At 38.1% G+C, this 20,238-nt stretch overlaps 1 protein-coding gene across 2 annotated transcripts in view; it reads left to right on the top strand.

Moving 5' to 3' along the window:
- LOC136876979 (EH domain-binding protein 1) overlaps positions 1 to 20,238 on the top strand; it is a 414,289-nt gene that overhangs the window by 237,587 nt on the left and 156,464 nt on the right. The gene's annotated exons all lie outside the window — the stretch shown is intronic.

The following is a 20,238-nucleotide window of genomic DNA, read 5'->3' as shown; positions in this document are numbered from 1 at the left end:
TCACACTACAGATAATACATAAACATATAATATACTTTAAAATACATTACACCGAGCTCGATAGCTGCAGTCGCTTAAGTGCGGCCAGTATCCAGTATTGTTGTATAATTTAAAAATATATTATAAATCATTACATATCATTTCAAGTGATAAATCTACCACATCTCAGTAACCATGTGAGAGAGAGGTTTATTAAAGAAATAAATTGTCCGTCATCCAATGAGGGTGACCATTTGGGTCCAGAATACAGTTTCAATTTCAGTGTAGTTTAAAAATATCAAAAAATGAAAATTTAATCGTTAAGGCTGTTATATTCTTTTTTTTCCAGGGTTAGTTGGGGAGGAATGTTAGTCACATTCTCAGGTAGAGATGGTAATAAATAATTTGCAGAGAGTCCCTCAGTATCTGTATTATTATTTTTTTCTAACTCGCAGAATGGAACTTTCAGATTTTTTAGGAAGGTCAATGACTGACTAGGGAGGGTGCCTCTTGCTCCGAATAGCAGGCCTCTGACAATCTACCGATTGATAGGTACAGTAGAACCTCGATTATGTGTTTCCCATATTATTCGTTCAAATTATGTGGTCCCACGAGCATCCTAATTAAATCACGTTGTAAAAATCCAGCATTATCCGTTCCTCGAAGAAACGATTTCCCGGATCAACCATCCATAAATTTCAGTCCTATCAACACTAAATCCTTGACCGCAAGTTTTTTTCAGGAAACTGTATCTCGTGGAAGGACGGCTATGGCATACTTACGGATCTTGGTGTTAATGTCCCGGCATTGCGGTAATTTGAGGAAGTATTGTACCATACTGGAAAAGCAATCGGCGGTGAACTTGTATAAGGGACCACCTTAGCATCGCATTTGGGTGGTATTGTTTAGAGAATCCTCGGAAATCATAAAGCAGTGAGTGTCCACAACAATTGGAAGGAGACAGAACGTATTTCGACAGCTCTTCTTGAATTACAAGTTGTCCATTTCATGACCGTATTGATGAGTATAATCTAGAAGTATAAATAATCACGTAATCGATACTTTATTATTGCCTCAGGCAAAATTGAATATAAATTAACACTTACAGGACATGTTTCGACCACTTAGTGGTCCTCTTCAGCTGTATAAAGAAAAAATTGAGAAGAAAAAACATTAGGACAATAAGCACAAATAAAAGTTCTTTGGAGACTCCTTTGTTAAAAAATGGAGGTCATCAGAACAGTACATCTTGCCTCTCGTTCTTGTTTGGAAAAGATGTTTATTCTGCGCTGTCTAGAGGGTCTGTCTTTGAGCGCGACCTGGATCCCTCCTCCCTCACATGTTATTTTAGATGACGACAAAACTCTACTTCCCTTCTCTCCAGAGCTTTGCATGAACTGTCAGACTGTCACATCGTTACTTCACCGGGTCGCGATTAATTAATGTTCGAAGCCGGCCCCGCGGTCGAACTTGCCTGCCTCTCACACGGAGGACCCAGGTTCGATTCCCGGCCAGGTCAGGCATTTTTACCTGGATATGAGGGCTGGTTCCAGGTTCACTCATTCTACGATTACCTTTAATTGAGGCGCTGTTTAATGGTGAGATGGCGACCCGGGTCTAGAGAGCCAGGAATAACTGCCAAGAGGATTTGTCACACTGACCATGCATCACCACGTAATCTGTAGGCCTTCGTTCCGAGGGCGGTTGCTTGGTTGGTGGAAGGCCCATTGGGACTGTAGTTAGATTTGATTTGGTTTAGGAGTGTTTGTAAGATTATAAGTATAGGCTGCATATTTAATTTTTGTGATGTTTAGCCAAATTGTTGATGGTTCATTCGTTCCCCGATTTTCTGTGTTGTACGTTGTTTTTCCAGGGTCCCTCCAAAAACGGAGAATCGAGGTTCCCCTGTATTTTGTACTTGGATGACAGGTAAGGCAAGCCCGGAACATAAATAGCTTGCTTTTCTAGGTTCACATCCCGAGCCTGATGTAGGTCCCTTTCAAAGCGAATGGTGGGATCTAAGACCATTGATTTAATGTCCTTTCTGTTGTTGGCTATGATGTCAGCCCTCCAATTAGCGTCATCGGTAGAGCTGCAGTGAATCTCCTCGTGCACCTCCCATCCACGCTGTCTCAAGCCTTGAGCAGGCGACGTTCTTAGACCATGGCGGCGATGGTTGCGCATTAGCTCAGTTCTCTGGCAGAATCCCAGCACTTGTCCAAGGGTTTCTGTCTCATTACAGCTATTTTGGTGGCAACGGGTTGTGTTGAATGACTTGCCGGGAATCGACCTGACTGCGGTGAGGTTGCATGACATCTTCACTGTGTTTATATATTCAGAAAAGGACAGAGGTAATTTATGACTCCTCCTGGAGTTTGCTTTCAGGCAGTCTGAATATAACACTACTCCCTTTCCTTTATGTGGTAGCTGGCACCATGACTGAAAGGATCGGTTTCTCATAATTTCATGTCGTTTTCTTCTGTCTATCTTTGAGGGAAGACTTTCTTTTTGTACGTCAAGTCTGTGGAGTGCCATATCTTGTTCTTCAGGTAACTTCCTTACGTATTGTAACCCTTCAAGTATAATTAGGGGTTTGAAGAAATGTTGTAGATGTGCCTTGGCCTTACTCAACGGTGATCCGTGAAATTCCACTCAGGGGCGTGCAGGTTCAGTCAGGCACTGGTTACAATTCATGGCAATCATTAGCACGTTATCATCGTCCTTATGGGAATCCGTATCTTATAATTATCTGAGGTTATTTTAACTCTTAATCTATAAATGACAATACTAAGAATCGATTTTAATTGGAAGGATGTTCCGCTTTAATCAAATCAGTTCATTGATAAAATATAATTAACAACAATAATAAATAAAATCTTGCAGCATGAATGGATAAGTCAAATGTTGAACATAGTAATCAATGCAGTTAAAAATAAATACTAATGCACTTTTGTTGGTTGTCATTTCTCGCTCGTAAGGCACTACAATTTTTTTATAATCAAAAACAAACGTGTTGGTAAACCAATCTCACATTTAAACAAAGCAAACGAATCGTTATTGCCAACATGAAAATTGCCGAAGGCTTATAGGTACAATTGACAGTATAATTGTTTAAATTATTTAAATTGTCCATCGCAAAAAATAAAGAAAATATTTATTTGTTCATATCTATTCATTTATAGTTCAAAACCTTGTCCTTTAATATTCTATTCATCTAATATTGTAATCGTCGCGTAGATCAACAAACTCTAACAACTTGAGTGTTCACTGCGTAAATGTTTGCAACGTCGTGGAACCTAAAATAAAACAATCATGGACATTTAAAATAAGATCCGCAGCTAATCTCAGATAAATAATCGCCAGAACTGTGAAATAAAGAACAACATAATTATAGAGCAAACGCCTGAAAAGCCTTACATCTGATATGTTTTTGTCATTTTTGACATGCTCTATTGGTGAAAAATATCTAATTCCCTCCATGGGAATTTAGAATTTTCTATTCGGAATTGCTAGGCGGGCAGTAATTCCATTGTGGAGATTTATCTCCCATATGCAGTTATCAGACTGTGTCTCTTATAAAGGCTTCTGATAAGTTCACCTGCATACACCCCAGCGTCAGTTGGTAGGGTCTGACACATCCCACTCTGATTAGTCTAGTGTCAGACCTAGGATGAAACGCTGGTTAATAGAGCAAACGCCTGAAAAGCCTTACATCTGATATGTTTTTAACATAATTATGTTGTCCTCAAATCGCTGTACCTAAAATTAAGTAGACATTCTAAACTACATAATATCATCATAAACAATCATGATTTCATATTATTAAAACACCACAAAATCTGGATCCGTCCATAGGTTTTCCTCCAAAGATCTGAAATTCTACTAATATCTACAAGACTTGCACTACAACAACTGCTATTCTACAGGAAATACTAAGTTGTACATTAAATGATATGACCCTAACTTCATTTCTAATCATTATATAACTCGTACGTCTCATTGGTAGAACATTGTGTCGAAGATCTTCCTATCATATTTATCTATTCATTTATATAACATTCATTTCATAACCACATCTCGAATTAATATTATAGATGACTATTCACATGTCCAATAAGAAAATATTCTTCGGAAAGAATACCCTCGAAACATAATTATCAACTTCTAAACACTTGTCTATTCCTCCATATCATTTTAATATTCGCATGATGAGCATTTATTCCATTACTTTCACTATCAACATTATTGGGATCCTTCGAAGATGACATTACATTTAAAGTAATGCTTATTTCCCAACAAAATACAGTGGAACCTCGATTCTCCGTTTTTGAGGGACCGCCGTAAAAAAAAACGTACAACACGGGAAAACAGAAAATCCTGGAATGAATGAACCATGAACAATTTGGCTAAACATCACAAAAGAAGATATATGTATACTTAAAATCTTACAAATACCCCTAAACCAAACCAGACTACACCCCCGAATGGGCCAACCAAGCAACTGTTGCTCGGTCCGAACGCCTGCAGATTACGAGGTGATGCATGGTCAGTGTGACAAATCCTCTCGGCAGTTATTCCTGGCTCTCTAGACCGGGGTCGCCATCTCACCATTAAACAGCGCCTCAATTAAAGGTAATCGTAGAATGAGTGAACCTGGAACCAGCCCTCATATCCAGGTAAAAATGCTTGACCTGGCCGGGAATCGAACCTGGATCCTCCATGTGAGAGGCAGGCAAGTTCGACCGCGGGGCCGGCTTCGAACATTAATTACCGGTACGCGACTTAAAAGTCTCGCAACTTTACATTCAGTTTCACCGGGGAATCTTCGTCGGCTTCCTCTGAAGACTTCTTTCAGTTCAGCAACTTTGATCGGTCAAACTGTTCGAAAAACCTAATAACATCAAGCCAAACAATCGGCCACAAGTATTTTTTAATTCTCTAATCTAATAAAATAATGCACATTGGATACAAAAGCGCCCAACATGATGGCGAAATCCCTTTTTCTTTATATCTTCCATTGTAATTTGATCACCGGTATACTGTTCGTAGTCACTTTGTGGAAATCTTGTACCGTGCAAATTAGGCCTACGGCCTACATCGACTTTTAAAGGTTATGTTGAACTCGACAATATTGTTTCGAATGTAAGTATCGATTCTCAAGTTTTCAAATGCATTATATTAAATGATGTCCGTCACTACTCACGATTAAATTGGAAAGAGAAAAGGTATCATCAAAACTTCCGAATTTGCGGGTATTCGCGACCTTCAGCTCAGCTGGAAAACGCGCTCCGCTGTCCAAGTCGGTACGAGTGCGAAATGATGCAAAGGTTTTCACATGTAACGTGCTCAAATAAAACGACTATGATTTTAACATTTTAACACAATAACGTGAAATTCCAAAACAGTAATAGGCAATCCCAAAACCTCCCATGGCTTTAATGTAATCGTATACAATAATGTTAGAATACTAAATTTGTGTTACTTAAGGAGGAGCAGATTAGATTCCTGCCTGAAAGCTCAGTGACTAGGCCTATACAGTGCCCTGAGGGAAGTGCCGAAAACCTGTTCGGTGATACACTCGAAAAGAAAAAACAAAAGTAAACATCTAACCCTGGACATAATGTAGATGCTTTGCAAGTACGAACATTTGACGAAACTTGTTCCATCTTCAAGTAGAGCTGTCGATATGCGCTCTGTCTCCTTCCAATTGTTGTGGACACACTCTGCTTTATGATTTTCTCGTCGCCATAAAACCTGTCTGTGTCGGTGCAACGTAAAGTACCGTAACTAACAAAAAAAAAAAAAAGCCGTTATGATTTCAATTCTCTAACCAGTACCACGCGAATGCGATGCTAAGATGGTCTCTTATGCAAGTTCACCGCCGATCACTTTTCCGCTTCCTCAAATTACCGCAATGACTGGACGTTAACACCAAGATCCGCAAGTATGCCGTAGCCGTACTTTTGTGAGATACAGTTTCTTGAAAAACGCGTGATCAAGGATTTAGCATTGATGGGACTGAAATTTATGAACGGTTGACACGGGAAATCGTTTCTTCGAGGAACAGATAATGTGGGATTTTTACAACGTGATTTAATTAGGATGCTCGCGGGACCACATAATTTGAACGAATAATACGGGAAAACGTAGTTTCTGGGAACGTATAATCGAGGTTCTACTGTATTACAACATAACCATCACGCATAACATTTCATTTACTTCGACGACCCTATCATTTAACAATATCATATCATTTCACCTATGCATCATGCTTATTCAACATCCTTCCTTAAATACACAAGCTCAAAATTGCCGAAGAAGACTATTTCAGTTCGAAATACATGTGAACTTCACCATCTACATCAACGCGGTTTAATAAAGTATTTCTCTCATGAAGACTCATTCACATTATATGAAACATTGCCTTACAAGGAAACTTGCAGTCTCGACACACATAATAAATATTTGTAATTATTCCAATAAGAACTCTCCACGTTGTGACTGGCACATTAAATTAGGAATACCGTACTTCAAAAACTATCAATTAATTCCTAATAAAATTCCCATATCATAATCCATGGTTGTGTACTCGAAACTAGATGAAATAGCACATTATAAATTATGATTCCAATTATGCCATTATTTAAGAGGATTATTTCACTCCACGAATATCCTAAGATACTTATGGATGATCTTATAGCGTCGCTCAAGTTGTATTTACAGATAACACGTCACACTTATAAACGTGGAAGAAAATCTACATCTATGTAATGTACTATTCTGACAGATAGGGAAAAGGACAAGTTTTTGGTACTCATTGTATCTGATGAATTCTTGAAGACACACCTCCATCATTCTGGTCGTTGGAATATTATCATTTTGTTTGTTTCAACACTTCTTCTAGACCCGCAAGGATTCCCACCCGGTTTAGGCCTGCATGACCATACTGGTGGATATTTCAGTATAACAATTTTCCATCCGACTTGACGTCATAAAACCTGCAACTTATATAATACGATTAGTACAATATCACACACCAAAACAGATATATTAATGTTTTGATACAGCACTCGCCTTGTTGTTTCTCTATTAAAAACTATGCTTTATATCTTTACAATTTACTTTTAGCATATAATAACTATACACATTCAATCAGTCTGCAACCAGCTTTCATCTCATTCACGTATGTATGTCAATGACGATGCTCATTCTCCTTCTCTCATTGTTTTTAGTAAAAACAAAACCCTATTCTATAGTCACAATAGTATAACGTTTGTGTACTTGAGAATAAATCATTGCCTTACAACCTCCCTTTTAATATTTCTGACGTTCAAGGAACATTCTCCTTGACATTAATTACTCTCACGATCGGGAATGCTAACAATGGAATGCACCTAATAATTTATGTCATTTTCTTCAATTGTGTCTTAGTCGATCGTTTCATGAACAAATTCTTGACCACTTGTAGATGTTCATAGTAGTCAGATATTGCAAATGAAGGCGAACTTAACATGTATCATTCATAATATTTAATTCAGTCCATGGCCTCCGTCGTATAAACTGTTATCGGAACTAAACGTTGCGCAAAAGAAATCAGTTTACTCTCCCGTCGAATACAGTCCTTTTCATTTAACAGTAGTTGATTGCACTTCAATATTAAACTTCTGGACGTGAATTTGTTAGATACATGAGGTTCTAAGCTTATGAACTCTCATCTATTTAATTTTTATTAAAGCTTACCACTCAGTTGAGCGAGTTACTTTGAATTATCAATGCATCTGACGTAAATTGACTGGACATATACTTTCACATGATTTCAAACAGTTTCCACACCATCATAAACTTCAATGATTCCTTCATCTTCGACTCGGAATCTGTTGAAAGTTTATAGTATGGTAGATGAACGTCCTGAATATGGAGTAAGTGATTACAAATACTGTAATGCTGTATACTGGCTTCCCATTCTGGGCAGATTATTCCCATCCCTCTGACCTTTCTGGCACTATACAGCATCAAATTTGGAGTACCATCTGGCAGCATCATTCTTTTACAGAACTTCTTATAATTTTGCCCAGATCTGTAAGAAAAATGTTTCATAGTTGTGTTGAAGTGGCACATTGTAGAGGATAGATCAAACCCGGCCAAAGAAACTCATTAATAATCTTGATCTTTGCTCTAGTTTTAGAAGTTTTTTTACCAGATTATTTAAGTCAGAAGTTATTGTGCTTATTAGTTTATGTCTGTCGAGAGAAATTTCACTGTTAAAGTCAATTCCTAAATACTTGATTTGTTCATTGTTTGTTTTTATCGATGGGATTATTGATCCTTCGAGTGTAGTGACGTTTCCTTCACTTAATTTTCCTTTCTTCAGGATTATAGATTTGCTTTTAAGAGGATGGATATGTAAACCAATTTCTGCAAAGCTGCTTTCAGCTAAATTTAACAAGGTAGTAGCATCATTTTCGGTTTTACTGAGTATGATTAAGTCATCTGCAAAAGCAAATAAGGATAACGGTGGTAGATCATCAGATAAAATATAGCCATAATGTTGGCACATGTCATGGTCAGTGAGATTTTGTATTGCAGTATTGCTAAATTAAACAGTAGTGGTGAGATAGGGGACCCTTGAGCTATGCCACACTTAATTTCGATGGGTTTTGATTTTTTATCAGCTTCCACTTGAACTGTGTTCTTTGTAAGAAATGCTCCAATTAGTCTACATAAGTTTGGAGGAATTTCAGATTGTCGAAGAGATCGTTTGATGTGTTCATGTCTGATAGAGTCAAATGCTTTTGTGACGTCTAAAAAAATGATGCAGCAATCCTTTTTGTTACATTTTACATCCTGAAGTCAACCATTCACGAGGGAAGCGTTGACATGAGTTCCAGGTAACGGCACGAAGCCAGGACTTAGTGTGACATATGAACACAGTCTCATATCTAGTACTTGTTCAGCTATTCTCCTAATCACTGAATATATGGTTATATCATATCTAGTATTCTTTCAGCTATTCTCCTAGTCACTGAATACATGGTTATAGGTCTCCATTCTTTAATATCATTTATGTCTCCACCCTTATGTATTAAAATTTTTCTGGCCATTTTGAGTTTTGTAGGTACGTAGGAAAAATGAAGCATTGTGTTGATGAGTAACGTCAGAAATTTAGTGACCTTGAGGTGCTGTAATACACGAACTGTATTATGATCTGGGCCTGGTGAGGTGTCAACTTAAATGTTGTATAATGCCTTATGGAGATCATCTACTGAAATATTAGTATCAGCAGGTAAGTCAGTGCTTTTTTCCATAAGAAAAACAGGAAAATTGTTATCTTTGGTACCAAAAATCCTTTCAAAATGATCCGAAATTGTAGTTATTGGGATTTTACAAGAATGGACCTTATTAGTTTTGTCCAAAATTTTGCGAGTAATTTTCCTCCTCTGATTATAGAAATGATATTGGGCTACCTCGTAGGCATAACGCTCTCTGTTTTTTCTTGTTGCCTTTTAGATCTCCACTGTGGGTTACTAGAGGTTTTATGGTCATATTTACGATTATTTTGTAAATTTCTACTTTTGTAATATCTAACAGCCAGATGTTGAGGGGCAGGTAATTTTCATGATCAGCGACCATTGGGGTTTCTTCTGTCAACTGTAAGCTTTCCCCAACATTCATGTTACTAGCATATTGTGTTACGATTTTATTTCTCCTTTTCTCAGGGTGAGCTTTTCCCATGTGAATATTTACTCCTAACGTCGACTTACAACATTTATTAGAGATAGGGCATGGAATTTCGTCACCAGACTGTGAATCAACGTTGGGCATTTTAATTCAGTATGTTTATTTTTAACATGGCAAGAGATGAACGTGATTTTGTTTTTTTCATAGAGTTATAAAGATAGATATCGGAGCTGTAAGTATTCTTAGTGCTAGATCAATGATAATTTTGAAAAGATACGGTAGATGGACGTGGTGAATATTGAAAAGAAAAAACATTGTAAATCTAATTTATACGAGGTACATAGAGTAAACATATGTTTAGATATACTCACTCCATATGATGATATCAGATGTAACTAATGCTATAAGTGCGGCCGGTATCCAGTATTCGGAAGATAGTGGGTTCGAACCCCACTGTTGGCAGCCCTGAAGATGGTTTTCCGTGGTTTCCCAATTTCACACCAAGCAAACGCTGGGGCCGTACCTTTATTAAGGCCATGGGCGCTTCCTTCACACTCCTAGCCCTTTCCTCTCCCATCGTCGCCATAAGACCTATCTGTGTCGGTGCGACATAAAGCAACTCGCAAGAGAAAAAAAAAAATAACTAATGCGAATTCTGCCAGATGGTAGTCCGTTATAACTTCCAAGATTTTGTAACGTTTAAGTTAGTCTGCCTCTAGAAGAACTATGTGCAATCAATGCCAAGCAATGAAATAAAGATGGCTGTTGACTTTGGCACTAACTTAACTGCACAGTTAAATGAAGAATCTCTTATCAGGAGGATCGCATAAGACAGACAACACTACTAATTACGTAGAACATATTCTTGCATCCTAATTTTGATCAAATGGCTTTTTTTTGCTAGGGGCTTTACGTCGCTCCGACACAGATAGGTCTTATGGCGACGATCAAATGGCTTTATGGAAGTCATAGTTTTCATGATCAGCATTAGTAAACACAACGTAAGAGATCAAGTTTTGGAACTAATTCATAACCTACTGGACAAATTTTCAATAATTTGATGCAATGGTTTGTACCTAGAATAAATAAAATCTGTAGTTAGAATAATCATTCCTTACACAGTGAGCCTGCCTGGTGGCCATGATCATTAAGGAATTGAAGTCTATATGGTCTGACACCATGGGTTAGCCGGATTGAGTACCGTTCGTCAAAAAAAAAAAAATGTATGTTACCATCAGAATGTTGGCCGGCAGGGTAGGGGAGGTGGTGGTATACAATTTCTAATCACTAGATTGCGTGCCAAAAGCCTGGGTTAAATTCCAAACCTTTCCACAGTACTCGTATGGAGTGAGGGCACATGAAGCTGTTAATGGTGATTCGTCCGTCGGATGGAGATGTTAAGCCTGGAGCAGGCCCCTTGGTGCTATTCGACAGGAGTAGGCAATGTGCTGGCACCAGGTTTCACCCTCTTCCTTCCTACTATCATGTATCACATCATTCATTTCATCTCAATAACTCCCCTGATGAGGTTGACGTCAGGAAGGGTATCCGGTCATAAAAGATCTCTACGAAGATTCATCTCACTTCATACCTGACCCCGTAGAGGAACGGGACAAGGGTTGAACATACATGCAATCATTCCTTACACAGTAAATACATTGTATTTTCCTCTTTTTACTATTAATTCACCATCTTCTCACTTTAGTCTTCACATCCATCGCCGTCATAATCATCTGTTGAATTGCTATTTTCCCACGGTGCATAGACTTCTGATCCATCTAACTTGCATAGTTTTTCGTAAGCTCTGCTCCACAATTTGTATCGTTATAAATGAACGAAATATGGCAAGAAAGAATAAGGAAATCTGGAAAAGTGTGAAAAAAATGCAGAGAATAGATGAAAATTGAGAGCAAAGTGAGTAATTAACGCGTTGAACACTGGCATATTTGTAAAGTGTAAACTGCTGAATACTAAGGATTACACCACATTTTGAGACTTTATAATTTCCACAATTTTGGATCTAAATGAGTTTATTCTTATCTGTCTTTACGCTGAACTGATTTGGTTTTCTAAATGTTTACATTAAAATATGAAGGGGAGACAATATATTTGTTGTTTTTCAGCCCTTTTTTTGTTGTTGTTGTTTCATTTACAATTATGTATGTGATTAAATTTATTTCAAACTCATTGACCATTATTAGTTTTATTACTAATATGATGTTAATCTGGGGATATGTGCCACAAATATTCAGGAAAGGACTTACTACAGTAAAATGTCATTGTAATAAATGCCAGTATAACAAATTGTTTAGAATAGTGAAATTATTTTTAGGCCCCTTCCCTTCTTCCTACTTCGTCATCATCATCATCTATAGTTTCCAGCTGTTGGCTGGGTCTGCTTGGAACATAAGCCTCTCCATCTCCTCTTGTCTTCCCACCACTTCCTCCCTAGTCACTCTTGCCCAGTCCTCTCCTTTTTCTCTTCTCTGTACACACTCTTCCACTCCTTTTATCCACCTGTTTCTTGGTCTTCCTTTTGGTCGTTTACCTGTTATCTCAATTTCGTGTATCCTCCTCGGTATCCTTTCATCTGTCATTCTCTTCATGTGTCCATACCATCTAAGTCTGGATGCCTCTATCCTGTTCTGTAGTGGCTCTTCTTTTACTATATCTCAAACCTTCTCATTTCTTATCTTTTCCCATCTTGTCACTCCTATCCTGCTTCTCAGAAATTTCATTTCACTTGCCTGTATTCTATTCACGTCTCCTTGCCTCATTACCCAAGTCTCTCCTATTTAACGTGTGTAAAAATATTTCATTGTAACGAATTTCAAAGTTTCAGTATAACAAAATGTAGCCGTTTTCTTCAAAATGTAATTGAAATTCATCATCTTTTATCACTGGATAATTCACACAACATGGCTCTATACAGCTAATACCAGACGGCAGACTGTACAACACACAGGCGAAAATACCACATTACAAATCAGGGGAAAGTAAGCAAACGGATCACAATTCTGACAAGCAGGTTGGCTACCCAACAACACGTGAAGATTTTATCTTATTCAGTTTTGGTGTACCGGTACTGAACATTATTACAGCAAAGCCTCGTTAATTCAAAGTTGTTGGGACGCAAAAATCGGACTTCGAATTAACCTTTTAAGTGCTGAGGTACCAGTTGACTGTTTGGTACCTCAGTGCTGAGTTTTTTCATTCGTATGTAAAATTTTTTGTAGAAGCCTCAATTTTTTACTTATCAGTGAGGTGATTACCTTAAAATGTTTATAAATGTTGGTTCTTTATAAATCTAAATGCAAATCGAAAATCCTACACTTATGTTCAATATTATTTTGAGAGAAAACAAAATTACACTTTTGTGCCCATGCGTACACTATCTTTATATAAAATAAAGAGCCCAAAATAATAATATTTCCTAAAATCTGTAGGCAACTTATACATGTAACTTCTTAGAAGTTCACAAGTTGATATTTTAAAATACTTTCTAAACCTGGAATGTGGTGATAGTTCAATGTTTTGTAATGTTTGTTTGTGATACCGATTTGTTCAACTATCTGCACTAACGCCACTGGCACAGAAGTTTTTAAAAAAATCAATGATTTTTTGGGTTGTCATCAAACACTACTTGGCTCTCAGAGTCTGTCAAAGTCTGGTGGAGAAAAGTAATCCGTCCAGCACGAAAATAGTGATAAAATAGCTTTTGTACTCACCGTGTTTTCTTCTTTCATTTAGAAGGAGGCTCTATTTCCTTCTCACATACAATATTTTCGGCACTCTCTGCATCGTTCTCAATTTCAAAATCGCTTAACAATTCATTAAAGTCATCATCTCCATCATCACTTTCCGCTGTGGTTAATAACAAAAAGATTCTTTGATCCGAAATAACATTGCTGTAAGAACAACTAGTTTGTTGTTCCGCCATGTTTATTTACATCACAGATGTCTACACAAAGCTCTGGAAGTTACTTCCCGAAGGTATAATCTGTGATCAATTAGTTCTACATAATGCTCAACAGATGGCAGAGCATGTTAAGGCCGGTCTCCACTGATTAAAGTGTTAAATGTTAACTGGTGACACCATCAACATGTTAAATGTTAAATTCTGTTTCATTTAACATTGTGTCCACACTTAATAAACATGTTAAACTTGATTTCCTTTGTTTATATACAGGTAGTTCATCATATCAATTTGTGGTACCTAATACATTTAGATGGTGTCTAGTATTTTCAAACAAGGACAATGGACTCAGGTGAAGAGGATTTGGCCTTTGTTATTGCCACTGTTGCTTCTTGTTATGATTTAAAAATGCAATTTTATTAGGCACATTTCCTCTCCTCATCCTGCTCATTGCTTCAAAAGCAAACCACTTTGAAGTATAAACTTTGTCCGCTCCCGCCCCCGACTTCCGACTTTCCTGAACTTTTTGCAGTTCTTGACTTCTGGGAGCGGAGGGACGCTAGTTATTTTTCAATGTGCTCGTGGGAACAATTATAGATAATTTCAAGTTCCTAGACACTGTCGTCATTCTTCGCTTTATCTTTGTATTCCTTTGATGAGACATCCCACAAACAAGGCCTTTCTATTATATCATTAAGTCCAGAGTAATCTCCCCTGCTCCACTACATTTCTAACTATAAATTTTAGTATAGTGCAGAGAGAATGACACACGTTCATGTACTGTATTTGTAGCTTATAACAAAGAGAATGGGCGTTGCAGAATGTTGTAACTATAATCCTACTTCACGAGAAGCACATCATTTGCGTCGTTTAGGCTATCTGTTGGCATGGAAACAGCACGGAAGTTGCCGAAGCTGTGCCGACATCTCATGAACAATGAATTGACTTGACATGTTTTCCACCTGGAGCGGAAAACATGCCAACATGTTAAAAGTGTTAACCTCAATATTCTGAGTTACCAGGCACAGTCAATCAGAAGACACAATCACAATGAAAAAAATGAAGAAAAAAAAAACAAACCTATAACCTGTTTTCCAGTCATTGACCGGGTCAGGGATGTGAGGAATGAAGTACATATAGGCTATTAGTATGATGGGGTTGCCACTCCCAAAGTGATTTATTAAGGACTGATAAATGCTATAAAATGAGAATGGAGAGTGTTGCTGGAATGAAAGATGACAGGGAAAACTGGAGTACCCAGAGAAAAACCTATCCCGCCTCTTTGTCCAGCACAAATCTCACATTGAGTGACCGGGATTTGAACCACGGTATCCAGCGGTGAGAGGCCGACGCGCTGCCGTCTGAGCCACGGAGGCTCCACACAATCACAATATACATGTCAATTGTAACATGTTAAATTTAACATGTTGGTGTTAAATGTTAATCAGTGGAGACCGGCCTTGAGATCAAATTGGCACTCGAGAGTGAACCGGGAAACTAAAAAAAAAAAATTCTTGCACACCGTCTCTAGACGGGCGTAGCAGTGCTGGACCGGCCCCGTCAGCCCATCTATATCTTAATTAATTTCATTATGCTCCGTATTGATATCTACCATATATCATAGAAAGAAAAGAAAGATCCACCTGATCAACACTTATTTATTAAATTTCTTAATAACAGAACCGGTTTCAACTCCTCACAAAGTCATCTTCAGCTGTCTTGTACATTTACTTTAGATTACATATTCTTAAGTGTTGTGCCTTGTAAATTGAAAAGATTGTATTTAACAGTCATTAAATAGTTATGTTTCAGAGTGGTTAGTCCAATGTTTATACACTTAAGTCTGTTTGAAGACTTAATACACATATTAAAATGTTAACTATTTAAACACATTAAAAAGATCACAATACGTGATAAAAGATATTTCTATGTACATATATTCTATAAGTTCCATAAAAAAAGATGACAAAGTTCTTTTAAGAAATTTTACCCGTAAAACTATGTATACTATGTATACCAGGGCTACATATTATATAACAATAATTCAACTTTTACTTACTACTCATCAAGCAGAGTTCTACCTGGAATAATTACATCATTGAAATTATTTTAACTGTCTGATTTGTTTGGTACAGTGCTTCATGCATCTGTGTTGTGAAAGTACTGGTACTAAATGACTGGGGTAAATTTCCCGTAATCCAGTCCTCATTTGCTAGAAGTTGGAAGTTGCTCAACAGAGAATGATTCTTTCAGATTCTAAATATGCTGCTTATAAACACTTTTATACCCAGAATAAGCCATTGCATCTAACAATGTAAGTACAGGAACAAACAAGTGTGTTAATTACAATGTGTTAGTTGCAAAATGATGTTCTTCTTTGTAAAATTACCCTCAAGAATCTATCTGTTTAAAGACAAAAACCCACGTCTTGCACTTCCTTCTCTGCCTATTGTCACGTGGTGGGGTATACTACGCAGACAATTTTGAAAGTTTTGCATCCACTGTGAATGCACTAGATAAAAACAAAACATTGCCAATCGAGATTCCATAAGAGTTACTGAAAGACAGCTCTTTGAAAAATGATTTGGCATTTATATATCTCCCAATGTAAGCTTCTCATGTAAAACCATAGACATACGTGAAAAATCCACTAATCTGTTTTCCAAAACAGTGAAGGAAATGCATGCTGTTGAAAATCAATTAGATTCACTCTCAACTTCGCAGGTACAGGGAGTGTTAAAGGTCAAATATCAAAATTTGTTCTGTTAAAACAGAGGGTTTAAGAATGTGCAATACCAAGCTCGATAGCTGCAGTCACTTAAGTGTGGCCAGTATCCAATATTCGGGAGATAGTAGGTTCGAACCCCACTGTCGGCAGCCCTGAAAATGGTTTTCCGTGGTTTCCCATTTTCACTCCAGGCAAGTGCTGAGGCTGTACCTTAATTAAAGCCACGGCCGCTTTCTTCCCACTCCTAGCCCTTTCCTGTCCCATCGTCGCCATAAGACCTATCTGTGTCGGTGCGACGTAAAGCAACTAGCAAAAAAAAAAAAAAAAAAAAAAAATGTGCAAAATTGTTAAAGTATTGGAGGGTTGGTGAAAATGAAGGCGTTTGTGACATTCCTCTCTTTAACTATGCACGTCTGACATCCTGTGATGTGGAGCGATAATTTTCACAGTATAAGGCGTTCTTTAGAGATAATTGGCGTGCATTTATGATGGACAATTTGGAGATGATCTTTGTTGTTAACTGCAATTCTGAGACTACTTCTAGCAACTAATATTCCAGTGTGTGATTGGTGAGTACAAACTGGTACAATTTATCAAAGATGATAGGCTGTTTCTGCCATATTTAAAGGAGAACAAAACAAAAAAACACATTTCATTATTCATTGCTAAATATGTAATATGGGAATTTAATAACAATACCGTTAATCCAGTGTCTCTACGTCTAACCGTTCTCAAGTTATGTGCGCTAGTCACCGCTTCGCTCTCGTTTGCTACTAATCACAAACCTATTTGATCCCCAACATAGTGGTACTATACGCAAGTAAAAGCATTGTCGACTCGGCCTGGCAGCCTTGATGCTTTGCATGAACTCTTGCGGTCTTTTCACGCACTCCATCTGCTACTGCTGTGTTCTTCTGTTGCCACTGCTAATGGGCTTATTTTGACTTGTAATGGATGTAAATAACATTCGTCCGTATCAGTCTGAGCCAGAACAAACGACGTTTGCTGATATCCATTCAGATAGCGATCTTGACATGGATATAGTAAACGCTACAGGCCAAGCTAACACACGAATTTGGTGTAAATGTAATCAGTGTACCATCATGGAAATGAATGAAGAAAGTGTATGGTGTAGTGAATTAGACAATGTAAAAGCAGTAAAATCCAAGAAATTTAGTTGTATAACAAGAAATCCTTCATTTACAAGGCTTAATAAATAATAATAATAATGTTATTTGTTTTACGTCCCACTAACTACTTTTTAAGGTCTTCGGAGACGCCGAGGTGCCAGAATTTAGTCCCGCAGGAGTTCTTTTACGTGCCAGTAAATCTACCGACACGGGGCTGTCGTATTTGAACACCTTCAAATACCACCGGACTGAGCCAGGATCGAACCTGCCAAGTTGGGGTTAGAAAGCCAGCGCCTTAACCGTCTGAGCCACTCAGCCCGGCTTTACAAGGCTTATTTTAGACCATGAGGTGTTGACAATGACAAGGCATAACATCAGCTTAAAAACAACGAATATGGTAAAGAAATGTTTACTGACAACTTTAAAACCATCAAATATAACTTATTGTTTAATTTGTTACAAACAATTCACTTCCTGTGTAAATTCATGAACTGCAATTGGTAAAAAAAGAACAGAGTTGTCATACAATCATGTGTTGTCAACACCATAAGGAACTTTTTTCTGGAACTTGATGGCACCTATATGGGCTTCAAGCTGTAAAATAAAACAGTAGAAAATTAAAACTAGAATTATGTGAGTATTTCCTCTTCTTCTTTATCTGTTTACCCCCCAGGGTCGTTTTTTTCTCGGACTCAGCGAAGGATCCCACCTCTACCACCTCAAGGGCAGTGTCCTAGAGCTCCCGACTCTGGGTCAGGGGACACAACTGGGGAGGGTGACCAGTACCTCGCCCAGACTACCTAACCTGCTATGCTGAACAGGGGCCTTGCGGGGATGGGGAGATTGGTAGGGATGGACAAGGAAGGGGGAAGGAAGCAGCCATGGCCTTAAGTTAGTACCATCCCAGCCTTTGCCTGGAAGAGAAGTGGGAAACCACGGAAAACCACTTCCACGATGGCTGAGGTGTGAATCGAACCCTCCTCTACTCAGTTGACCTCCCGAGGCTGAGTGGACCCCATTCCAGCCCTCGTACCACTTTTCAAATTTCATGGCAGAGCCGGGAATCAAACCTGGGTCTCCGGGGGTGGCAGCTAATCACACTAACCACTACACCACAGAGGCAGACATGAGAGTTTCCTAAGATTGTTTAATGTATGATAAATATATGTAGATAATATATTATTTTAATAAGCAGTGCTTCGTGATCAGGTCGTCCTTAGAATGTCGAGGTATTAGAGCAAACCGGGCGAGTTGGCCGTGCGCGTAGAGGCGCGCGGCTGTGAGCTTGCATCCGGGAGATAGTAGGTTCGAATCCCACTATCGGCAGCTCTGAAAATGGTTTTCCGTGGTTTCCCATTTTCACACCAGGCAAATGCTGGGGCTGTACCTTAATTAAGGCCACGGCCGCTTCCTTCCAACTCCTTGTCCTTTCCTATCCCATCGTCGCCATAAGACCTATCTGTGTCGGTGCGACGTAAAGCCCCTAGCAAAAAAAAAAAAAAAGTATTAGAGCAATGCTTTTAGGCAGTGACAGATCAACTGCTTGAGTTTCAGGTGGGGCTCTATTATAGTTAGTTCGTAAGAGGTTTATTTTGTTCATTATTGCCTTCTTCCACCCATCGCTTGATGCCACATATTTCTTTTTTATCACTCAGGCTCCTGTTGGTTTTGAGTTCTAAGTTTTGATACCGGCTTTCAGTTTATTGATATACCGATTATAACCCAATGTAGCAATCGTTGACCTGAGCTTTAAGCCACTGTACGAGAAATGAATTCTTTTAGGAGCGTATTTCAAATGAAGGTTGTGATAACTTTTTAGGCTTCCAATGTGAACGTAATGTTTTATATGTTCCACATCTTTTAAAAAAAGATTTGTCTGAAACAATTTTCTTCAAAGCTTCAAATACACTTGAATTTCCTTCAATCCACATTCCCTTTCTCTCTTCCTCCTCTGTTAATATATTGTGTTCACAGGATTTCCATTTACCGTTTTCTAACCACTTATGCTCATTTTTACGTGGTGCAAAATTCACGTAAATTTGTCAATTAACATACGTTTGTGCTGTCCACTACAAATTATTATTCATACTGGCCTTCCATGCTTGAACTTTTGGATGTTTTTGTATCAAGAGCTTTCATTTTTCATTATACTTTTTGATGTGTGGCACACGTCAAATTCATGTTCGATATCAGGATACTGTGTTCTCAGTAAATACCTTACTCCTTTGTGTATATCGGAAAGGAAGAGTTATTAATTACAATGTTCTTCCTGTACAATCTTTTTTCACCCGCGATTTCATACGCAGCCCTTTCAAGATCACCTTTTACCATCACTCTCTGAACAAGTTCCAAATGAACTATCCAGCCTGTATTGATTGATATCCATGAGCAAATACACTAAATATTTGGCTGAAAAGCCAGGGGAATCATACTGGCCATCCCTGAATAACCAGATGGGTTTGGTACAGCTTTTTAAACAGTCAATAACATTAGTCCTTTCTTGATCCCAAGCATCCTCCACTATTGGACCAGTTATGCTGTGAATAATTATATTGTACCTATACAGTTCTTGATATCGTATGTAAGTTAATGAACGTGCAAAATGACAGAAAAGTCTCAAACAGAATGCCTAACAACAATAATGCTGATGCTATTAGGACATTTCCTTACAGTTTCTTTCCTTTCATTGGGTGAGAGTACCAGTGCACTTCATTACCACAATGGCAAAGTGATTTTACGCACAACATAGTCCCTTGAATGTAATGTGAAATGTTGATCACTTCTTTTTTTCAAACGTAACAAATTTC

The sequence above is a fragment of the Anabrus simplex genome, chromosome 7 (genome assembly GCF_040414725.1).
Source record: "Anabrus simplex isolate iqAnaSimp1 chromosome 7, ASM4041472v1, whole genome shotgun sequence".
In the NCBI taxonomy this organism is placed as follows: Eukaryota; Metazoa; Arthropoda; class Insecta; order Orthoptera; family Tettigoniidae; genus Anabrus; species Anabrus simplex.
Note: the sequence above shows the minus strand (reverse complement) of the source record. Positions and strands in the feature narration are given on the sequence as shown.